This window comes from Vulpes vulpes, chromosome 10 (genome assembly GCF_048418805.1).
Source record: "Vulpes vulpes isolate BD-2025 chromosome 10, VulVul3, whole genome shotgun sequence".
Classification (NCBI taxonomy): domain Eukaryota; kingdom Metazoa; phylum Chordata; class Mammalia; order Carnivora; family Canidae; genus Vulpes; species Vulpes vulpes.
Window position 1 is genome coordinate 27,004,120 of NC_132789.1, and position 10,583 is coordinate 27,014,702.

The 10,583-nt window shown below is 40.9% G+C and overlaps 1 pseudogene; it reads left to right on the top strand.

Annotated features, from left to right (window-relative positions):
- The first annotated feature begins 6,259 nt into the window (after positions 1 to 6,259).
- On the top strand, positions 6,260 to 8,227 carry LOC112912273 (large ribosomal subunit protein uL30-like; annotated as a pseudogene).
- Positions 8,228 to 10,583: the final 2,356 nt, after the last annotated feature.

The window sequence follows — 10,583 nt, forward strand, 5'->3', positions numbered from 1 at the left end:
TTCCATTGATCTATGTGTCTGTTTTTGTGCCAGTACCACACTGTCTTGATGACCACAGCTTTGTAGTACAACCTGAAATCTGGCATTGTGATGCTCCCAGCTATGGTTTTCTTTTTTAAAATTCCCCTGGCTACACGGGGTCTTTTCTGATTCCACACAAATCTTAAAATAATTTGTTCTAACTCTCTGAAGAAAGTCCATGGTATTTTGATAGGGATTGCATTAAACGTGTAAATTGCCCTGGGTAACATTGACATTTTTACAATATTAATTCTGCCAATCCATGAGCATGGAATATTTTTCCATCTCTTTGTGTCTTCCTCAATTTCTTTCAGAAGTGTTCTATAGTTTTTAGGGTATAGATCTTTTACCTCTTTGGTTAGGTTTATTCCTAGGTATCTTATGCTTTTGGGTGCAATTGTAAATGGGATTGAGTCCTTAATTTCTCTTTCTTCAGTCTCATTGTTAGTGTATAGAAATGCCATTGATTTCTGGGCATTGATTTTGTATCCTGCCACGCTACCAAATTGCTGTATGAGTTCTAGCAATCTTGGGGTGGAGGCTTTTGGGTTTTCTATGTAGAGTATCATGTCATCGGCGAAGAGGGAGAGTTTGACTTCTTCTTTGCCAATTTGAATGCCTTTAATGTCTTTTTGTTGTCTGATTGCTGAGGCGAGGACTTCCAGAACTATGTTGAACAGCAGTGGTGAGAGTGGACATCCCTGTCTTGTTCCTGATCTTAGGGGAAAGGCTCCCAGTGCTTCCCCATTGAGAATGATATTTGCTGTGGGCTTTTCGTAGATGGCTTTTAAGATGTCGAGGAAAGTTCCCTCTATCCCAACACTCTGAAGGGTTTTGATCAGGAATGGATGCTGTATTTTGTCAAATGCTTTCTCTGCATCTAATGAGAGGATCATATGGTTCTTGGTTTTTCTCTTGCTGATATGATGAATCACATTGATGGTTTTACGAGTGTTGAACCAGCCTTGTGTCCCGGGGATAAATCCTACTTGGTCATGGTGAATAATTTTCTTAATGTGTTGTTGGATCCTATTGGCTAGTATCTTGTTGAGAATTTTTGCATCCATGTTCATCAGGGATATTGGTCTGTAATTCTCCTTTTTGGTGGGGTCTTTGTCTGGTTTCGGAATTAAGGTGATGCTGGCCTCGTAGAACGAATTTGGAAGTACTCCATCTCTTTCTATCTTTCCAAACAGCTTTAGTAGAATAGGTATGATTTCTTCTTTAAACGTTTGATAGAATTCCCCTGGGAAGCCATCTGGCCCTGGACTCTTGTGTCTTGGGAGGTTTTTGATGACTGCTTCAATTTCCTCCCTGGTTATTGGCCTGTTCAGGTTTTCTATTTCTTCCTGCTCCAGTTTGGATTTAATGTGTAGATTGCAATCGGTAGTGTAGATATTTTAACAGTATTTGTTCTGCCCATTTGTGAGTATGGAACTTTTTTCATTTCTTTGTGTCCTCTTCAAGTTATTTCATAAGTATTCTATAGTTTTCAAAGTACAGAACCTTTACCTTTTTGACAGGTTTATTCCTAGATATGTTATTGTTTTGGTGCAAATTTAAATGCAAACAATTCTTTGATTTCTCTTTCCACTGCTTCATTATTGGTACATTACATGTAACAGATTATTACACAGTGATTTTATATCCTGTGACTTTGCTGAATTTGTGTACTAGTTCTAGCAATTTTTTGGTAGTGTTTTGGGTTTCTAAATAGAATATCATGTCATCTGTAAACAGTGAAAATTTGACTTCTTACTTGCCAATTTGGATGCTTTTTATTTCACTTGTTGTCTGATTGCTGAGGTTCAGACTTCCAGTACTACGTAAAATAACACTGGTGAAAGTGAACATCCCTGTCCTGTTCCTGATCATAGAGGAAAAACTCTCAATATTTCCCCATTGAGGATGATATTAACTATGGGTCTTTATGATGCTGAGTTATGTTCCATATATATGTAATTTGTTGAGGGTTTTTATCAAGAATGGATGCTGTATTTTATCAAATGCTTTTTCTACAACTATTGAGAAGATCATACAGTGCTTATCTTTTCTTTTGTTAATATGCTGTGTCATATTGACTGACTTGCAGGTATTGAACCACTCCTGCAGCACAGGAATAAATCCCACTTGAACATGTTGAGTAATTCTTTTAATGAACTGCTGGATTCAACTTGCTAGTTTCTTGTTGAGAAGTTTTTCATACAAATTCGGCCTATAATTCTCCTTTGTAGAGGACTCTTTGTCTCATTTTGCAATCAACATAATGATGGCCTCATATAATGTGTTTGGTAGTTTTTCTTCCATTTCTATTTTTTTGGAACAGTTTGAGAAGAATGAGTATTAACTCTTCCCTAAATGTTTGGTAGAACTTCCCCAGGGAGCCATCTGGCCCTGAACTTTTGTTCGTTGGGAAAGATTGGATTATTGATTCAATTGTTTTTGCTGGCTATGAGTCTGCTCAAACTTTCTCTTTCTTCCTAAGGCAAATATAATAATTTCTGCTTCTGGAACATTTTATATTTGGAGGACTGAATTGATCGGATAGGAGTTGGTAATTCAACACTTGATATTAGGACAGAACAATAAAAAAACACAGACTTCAATCTTGGTGAAGCTGACAGTCCCATGAACTAGGTTCAGTGGGTTCCTGCAGGGAAGAAGATAAGACATGATTAGCCTCCAGCTACTGGTTCAAGAAACCAGAGGGAGCAGCTGGATCATAGAGAATATTCTGAGCACAGAAGACAATGTTCTTGAGCAAATGAACTACAACATACAGGTCAGGTGTAAGAACATCTGCTAACATTTCACCAAACCAAGTACCAGTAAAGTTGCCATTTGCTACATAAGGATGAACTTGGTAAAAATACACCATAAGATCAAGAAATTGTAATACTTCCTCATCCAAAATTCCTTGGAAAGACCCCACTATGGCAAATCTATTGAAGAATGTTGGTGCATGAGTTCAGTGTTGACAGAAAAGAGGTTCCTTCACATGGTGGAGGCAGAGATGGAAGCCCAGAAATAAATGTCTGAGAATTGATTCCTCCACTTCTCTCTATTTTTTGACAGTGTGGCGTGCTGTAAATGTAGAATCTGCAAAATGACATACATCAAGCTTCTGTCAAGGTAGCTATTAGAGCAGTCTTTCTTTTTTTAAGATTTTATTTATTTATTTATTTATTCATGAGAGACACAGTGAGAGAGGCAGAGGCATAGGGAGAGAGAGAAGCAGGCACCCTATGGGGAGCCTGATGTTGGACTCGATCCCAGCACCTCAGGATCACCCCCTGAGCCAAAGAGAGACACTCAACCGCTGAGCCACCCAGGTGTCCTGAGCAATCTTTCCTTTATGACAGGATGAAGTAGTGCAACACAATGCAAGTTATGGTACAGTAGGTAAAAACTTTTATCTGGATGCAAAATTGATGGAAAACTAACAATGAAAGCGTAATCAAAATCACAGACCAGTGAAGCGATACATTGTGTGCAGTATCTTCTCTGGGGTAAAAATACCTTAAGTTGCCATTGACGTGCATTCCTGAACCTCCTAAAGAATGGAACCTCTCAAGAGTGAGATACAAGAGAATCAGGTACAATATACTGGAATCTCCGTATTCTGACACAAGTAATCAGAGGGATGAGGGTTTCTCATTTCTTTCTTCACAGCTCAGTCACTCATCAGGAAATGCATCATTATGGATTTGGAAAGAACTGAGAGACGTTATCACCAATGGTCCTATTATTATGTGAAGGAATCTTCCCTGAGATTCTTCCCCTGTTTCAACTGACACTGAAACACTGTGAACTCTTTGGAAGACAAATGTCAAGGAAATAAATGTTAGGCATTGCAAATTTAAAATACACTTGCAGTATGGTGTCTATTATAATCGAACTATTTTTATCTGATTTTTGCTATTTATTATCCTTTCCTGCTTTTCAGGTTGAGGAGGCATTATACGTGTTCGTAAGTGTTTTTCTTTCCTTCTGATATAAAATTCTTACTTTGTTCCCATCGAAGGAACTCTTTAAGAATAAGGCAAAAATTAATTAAACTATTCTTAAAATGTCAAAAAAAAATCTCCGATTTCTAGAGAGAAATCAGATCAGAGATGTGAGAATAGACAAGGACCTGGCAAGTTGCAGAAAACAGCTGGACTCAGGTCTTTGGGCCAGGGTGAGTGTGTGCTCTGCAACCAGCAGGGGACGCTGTGGGACTGCACTGTGGTCCCTACTCCACTGCTTACTGAGGACCATTGACACTAAGGAGCCTGGTCCTGGGGGCTGGGCCCTGTGCTCCCTGCTGGGGACTCAGGCCTGGCAGAGATTTCTGAGGGATGTCCAGTGTATAATCCTCTACAATGCACATGACAGCTTCTACCCACAGCCTGGAAAGAGTGCTCCCTGGTCCTCAGTGCTGAGGGAACTTCTGGGAGAAGAGACTCTCCAAACCAGAGAGGAACCAGGTAAGAGGAAAGAAATCAGCCTCCTGCACAGAACTGCCCATGTGTCAATGTGGACTCATCACTGCTCTGGACATGATCCTCATCTATGTGGTTCTAAAAGAGACATCACCTCAGTCCTGTCCCATGAACAGCCCAGTGATCTGTGGACAGACTCACTATGTGGAGCATGAATAGAGTAAAAATATGTCCTGTGGGTATGGGAGGCCACATAAGGGGACATCTGTCCTGGCCCTAAGGAAGTTGACAGTGGACAATGTAGTGAAGAGGCAGGAGTTAAACCTAATGGACTCGTGTCACCATGTCGTACAATGCTGTGTCTATGCCTGGACCCAGGGAGCACCCTTCAAATGTTTCTGAGGGATAAGGGTTGATCAGAGCAGAAAACCTGCCACCTGATACTGCCTGTGTCAGGGCTCATAGCTGGGACCTCTGCACCCCTGCCCCATGAAGCCCCTCCCAGTCATACCCCCTTAGTATCCTCAGATGGAGTGACTAGGGTCTTATTTGCATGGACGGCCCCTCCCTCTCTCAGAGGATGAATAGGGGAAGGGAGAGATTAGATGAGGTCTGCTCAGCTGTGGGTCCCCAGAAGGCAGGATCAATCACTGATGATCTCCAACATGGCCTGGTCCCCTCTCCTACTCACACTCCTCGCTCACTGCACAGGTGACTGGATATGGGGAAAAGGGAAGGAAACCTGGGAGGGCACATAGGCTCTGATTTTTCCCCTTTTCTGAAGAAAATAGCATCACCCTCTCTGTGTCTCTCCCCCTGCAGGGTCCTGGGCCCAGTCTGTGCTGAATCAGCCACCCTCAGTGTCAGGGTCCCTGGGCCAGAGAGTCACTATCTCCTGCTCTGGAAGCATGAATGACATCGGTATTGTTGGTGTGAGCTGGTACCAACAGCTCCCAGGAAAGGCCCCTAAACTCCTCATATATAGTGATAGGAATCGACCCTCAGGGGTCCTTGGCCGATTTTCCACCTCCAGATCTGGCAACTCAGCCACCCTGACCATCACTGGGCTCCAGGCTGAGGACGAGGCTGATTATTATTGCCAGTCCATTGATATCATGCTTCGTGCTCGCACAGTGCTCCGGGCTTGGGGGGAAGTGAGACACAAACCTGCCCTCCCCAGTGTGATGGGGCTGCTGGTGCAGTCCTCATAGTTTGGCCAAGTCAGTGCTTCCTTTTTGGTGTGATAATAAACGGACATCTGAGACCCCCTCAAAAAATTTGTCTATAATTCTTTCCACATTCTCTTAAATTTCTCCTTGAAGCCTGTCCTTGGGACCAAGATATTGTATGATTTTCTTAAGTTGAGCATATATTCCTGGGTGCCAGGTTCAGCTGCCCTGAGGACAGAGTCCATGACAGGTCAGGGCAGAAACAGGGACCCTGAATCCAGCTCTGAGTCAGGACACATCAGGAGTGTCCAATATGTGTCCTGATACCCACAGCTCCACGAATGGGCTGTCAAATCCTCATCTATTATGATGGCTGGACCTTCTCTGGACGCTGATCCATTCTCTGGCTCCATGTCTGGCAGCTCTGGCTCTCTGACTATCGCTGGGCTGAGCCTGGAGCATGAGGTCGTGCTTCACTGGCCTTCCTGTGACAGCATTTGAGAGCTCACACAGAATCCCAGGTCCTTGATAACTGAGACCAGAACCCCTTTTCATCTGCTAGGTGGGGGAGGACACAGCAGCTGCTCAGGCTCAGTGTGTGGCTCCTGCGTCTGCAGTTCCTGATGCCAACATGGGTCCAGGTCCATGCAGGGCCACAACCTGGGTCTCAGTGCTACTCCTTCCCTCGTTGTGTCCCCAAAGACACTCACTGTAACATCTTCCTAGACAAAATATCTCAAAGGACACAGAAAGGTCATCTCCCCCATCATGTGGTGACAGGATCTCTTTGCACTGAAGTACATGGACTGTGGGTGGCAAGTCCAGGGTGCTCACCTCCCATCTGACCTCTGAGGAATCCAGAATCTTCATCCTTGGTCATTTACCTATTTCTAGAAGTTTCCAGATCCGTGTAATCCTCTTATTAGTCATCAATAGGAATGCCTGTTCCTTTTGCTCACTGGGTGATTTCTTCTGTCACTGATGCACCAGCCTCAGAGTATCTATGGCTGAATCATATATTTGGATCTTCTGACATAACTCCCATTCGATTCCCATCAATGCTGAGATCTAACCAGGAATTTTTTCTTGTTCTAATACTTGAAGGAAGATGTTGAGTTTAATGGTGTTTATGTCACATTTGCACATTCCTGAAATTGTAGAAATGTCTTCCCCTCACCACCCCATTACCTATTTTCCTGGGTGTCAGACTTAGTTCTATGTCTGTGAGAGAGCATGTCATCATTGCATAAATATCTCTGTTTCTATTTATGTGGCTTTTATTAAGACTTTGCTTTCACATTAGTCAAAAGTTCTTTCAAGATCTGGTGAGATCATGTAATTTTACTCTGTTAATTTATTTGTATTACTGGTCTTAGAGCAATTATCATTATGAAAACCCACTCTATATCTATAATAATTCACTATGGTTGCAGGGTCTGAATATATTAGTCTGATAACGTAATCTCACTGTTGATAATTTATTTAGAACACTTGAATCAATATTTCTTTTTTCATAGTTCACATTTTTCATAGTTCACAATATTCTTCAGTTGTTCTTTTTCTTTATCTTATGTGTCAAATGTATGTATCCCTATTGTCTTTATTTCCATAAGGATTTAAATTTTCCACTGTTTTCAATGTTTTAAATATGTATGTATATATATATACACACACACACTTTGGAGAGAAGAAGAAAGGTACAGAATGAGTGGGGGAGCGGCAGGGGGAGAGGGAGTGAGGGAATCTCTAGCAGACTCCCCGCTGAGTGCTGAATCTGACATGGTGGGACTCAATCCCATGACACTAAGGTCATGACCTGAGATAAAATCAAGAATCAGACACTCAAGCTCTTTTCCGGCTGGAACCATGAGGTAGCAGAACGGAAGAAAAAGAAGATTCCTGCTATGCCAGAAATCCTTAAGAAAAAGCAAAGGAATTTCACAGAGTTGAAGATCAAGCATCTGAGAAAAAAGTTTGCCCAAAAGATGCTTCGAAAGGCAAGGAGGAAGCTTACCTATGAAAAGCCTAAGCATTACCGCAAGGACTAAAGGCAGATGTACAGAACTGAGATTTGAATGGCGAGGATGGCGAGAAAAGCTGGCGACTTCTACGTGCCTGCAGAAGCCAAATTGGCATTTGTCATCAGGATCAGTGGTATCAATGGTGTGAGCCCAAAGGTTCTAAATGTGCTGCAGTTTCTTCACCTTCACCAGATCTTCAATGGCACCTTTGTTAAGCTCGACAGGGCTTCAGTTAACATGCTAAGGATTGTGGAACCATATACAGTAGGGTGTACCCAAACCTGAAGTCAGTGAATGAGTGGATCTACAAGTGTGGTTATGGCAAGATCAACAAGAAACTAAATGCTCTGACAGACTACATGTTGATTACCTGATCTCGTGGTAAATATGGCATCATCTGCGCATGGAGGATCTGATTTACATGATCTATACCTTTGGAAAATGTTTCAAAGAAGCAAACACATTTTTATGGTCCTTCAAATTATCTTCTCCACGTGGGAGAATGAAGAAAAAGACCACTCATTTTGTACAAGGTGGAGATGCTTGCAACAGGGAAGACCAGAACAATATGCTTATTAGAAGGATGAACTAAGGTATCTACCATGATTTTTTAAATAATCTGGCCAGTTAAAAAAATGACTGCTTTCAAATGGAAAAAATAAAAGAATCAAGCACTCAATCAACTGAGTCACCGACCCATCCAAAAAAGTGTGTGTGTGTGTGTGTGTGTGTGTACATATATATACATATATAATCAAACTATCATCTCTGAAGGTTTGTTAGTTTGTTAGTTTCTTTTGTTTTCATTTTGTTCTGTTTTGGTTTAGTTTTTGTATATTTTTATTGGAGTTTGATTTGCAAACATATAACAGCCAGTGATTATCCCATCAAGTGTTCACCTCCATTCCCATCACCCAGTAACTCCATGCTCTGAACCAACTCCCCTTCCACTATCCCTTCATCGTTTCCCAGAGTTAGGATTCTCTCATGTTTTGTCACCCTCTATAATTTTTCACTCTCATTTTATCTCTTTTCCCCTATAATTCCTTTCACTGTTTTTTATATTCTGTATGAGTGAAACCATATAATGTTTGTCCTTCTCCAATTGAATTACTTCACTCAGCATAATACCCTCCAGTTCCATCCACATTGAAGTAAATGGTGCATATTCATCATTTCTAATGGCTGAGTAATATTCCATTGTATACATAGACCATATCTTCTCTATCCATTCATCTTTCGATGGACACCGAGGCTCCTTCCACAGTTTGGATATTGTGGACATTGCTGCTATAAACATTGGGGTACAGGTGTCTATTCTCCCAGGTGTGAGGTGGTATCTAATTGTGGTTTTAATTTATTTCTCTGATAGCAAGTGATGTGGAGCATTTTCTCATATGCTTGTTGGCTATGTGTATGTCTTCTTTGGTGAAATTTCTGTTCATGTCTCTTGCCCATTTCAAGATTGGATTGTTTGCTTCTTTGCTGTTGAGTTAAATAAGTTCTTTATAGATCTTGGATACTAGCCCTTTCTCTGATATGTCCTTTGCAAATATCTTCTCCCATTCTGTAGGTTGTCTTTTAGTTTTGTTGACTGTTTATTTTGCTGTGCAGGAGCCTTTTATCCTCATTAACTCCCAATTCATTTTTGCTTTTGTTTCCCTTGCCTTCATTGATATGTTTCCCGATTGAGAACGATATTTGTTGCGGGATTTTCATAGATGGAATTTAAGATGCTTAGGAATGTCCCCTCCATCCCTACACTGAAGAGTTTGGATCAAGAATGAATGCTGTATTTTGTTAAATGCTTTCTCTGCATCTCTTGAGAGGATCATATGGTTCTTGTTTTTTCTCTTGCTGATATGATCAATCACATTGATTGCTTTAGGAGTGTTGAATCAGCCTTGCATCCTGGGGTTAAATCCCACGTGGTCATGGTGAATAATCTTCTTAATGTACTGTTGGATCCTATTGACTGGTATCTTATTAAGAATTTTTGCATCTCTGTTCATCAGGGATATTGGTCCACAATTCTCCTTTTTGGGGGGATCTTTGTTTGGTTTTGGAATTAAGGTAAAGCTGGCCTCATAAAACGAGTTTGAAAGTATCCCGTCCCTTTCTATCCTTTGGAACAGCTTTGGTAAAAAAAAAAAAAAAAAAAAAAAGGCAATATTTATTCTTTAAACGTTTGATAGAATTCACTTGGGAAGACATCTGGCCTTGGACTTTTTTGTCTTGGGAGGCTTTTCAGGACAGCTTGAATTTCCTCCCTGGATGTTGGCCTGTTCAAGTTTTCTATTTCTTACTGTTCCAGTTTTGGTAATTTGTAGTTTTTCAGAAATGCATCCATTTCTTCTAGATTGCCTAATTTATTGGTGTATAGCTGCTCATAATATGTTTAAAAATAGTTTGTATTTCTTAGTATTTGCTGTGATCTCTCCTTTTTCATTCATGATTTTATTAATTGGAGTAATTTCTCTCTACTTTTAAATAAGGCTCGCTAATGGTTTATCTATCTTATTAATTCTTTCAAAGAACCAACTCCTGGGTTTGTTAATCTATTCCACAGTTCTTCTGGTCTCTATTTCATTGAATTCTGCTTCCCTCTTCTGCTTGGTGTTGATTTAATTTGCTGTTCTTCTCCAGTTCCTTTACATGCGAGTTTATCTTGTGCATTTGGGTTTTTTCCAAATTTTTGAGGGATGGTTGTATTGAGATGTATTACTCTCTTAGGACTGCTTTTGCTGAGAGGGTGGGGCAAGATGGCAGAAGAATAAGGTCCCCAAGTCACCTGTCCCCACCAGCTTACCTAGATAACCTTCAAACTATCCTGAAAACCTACGAATTGGGCCTGAGATTTAAAGAGACAACAGCTGGAATACTGCGGTGAGAAGAGTTCACACATCTATCAAGGTAGGAAGATGGAAAAAAGAAATAAAGAAACAAAA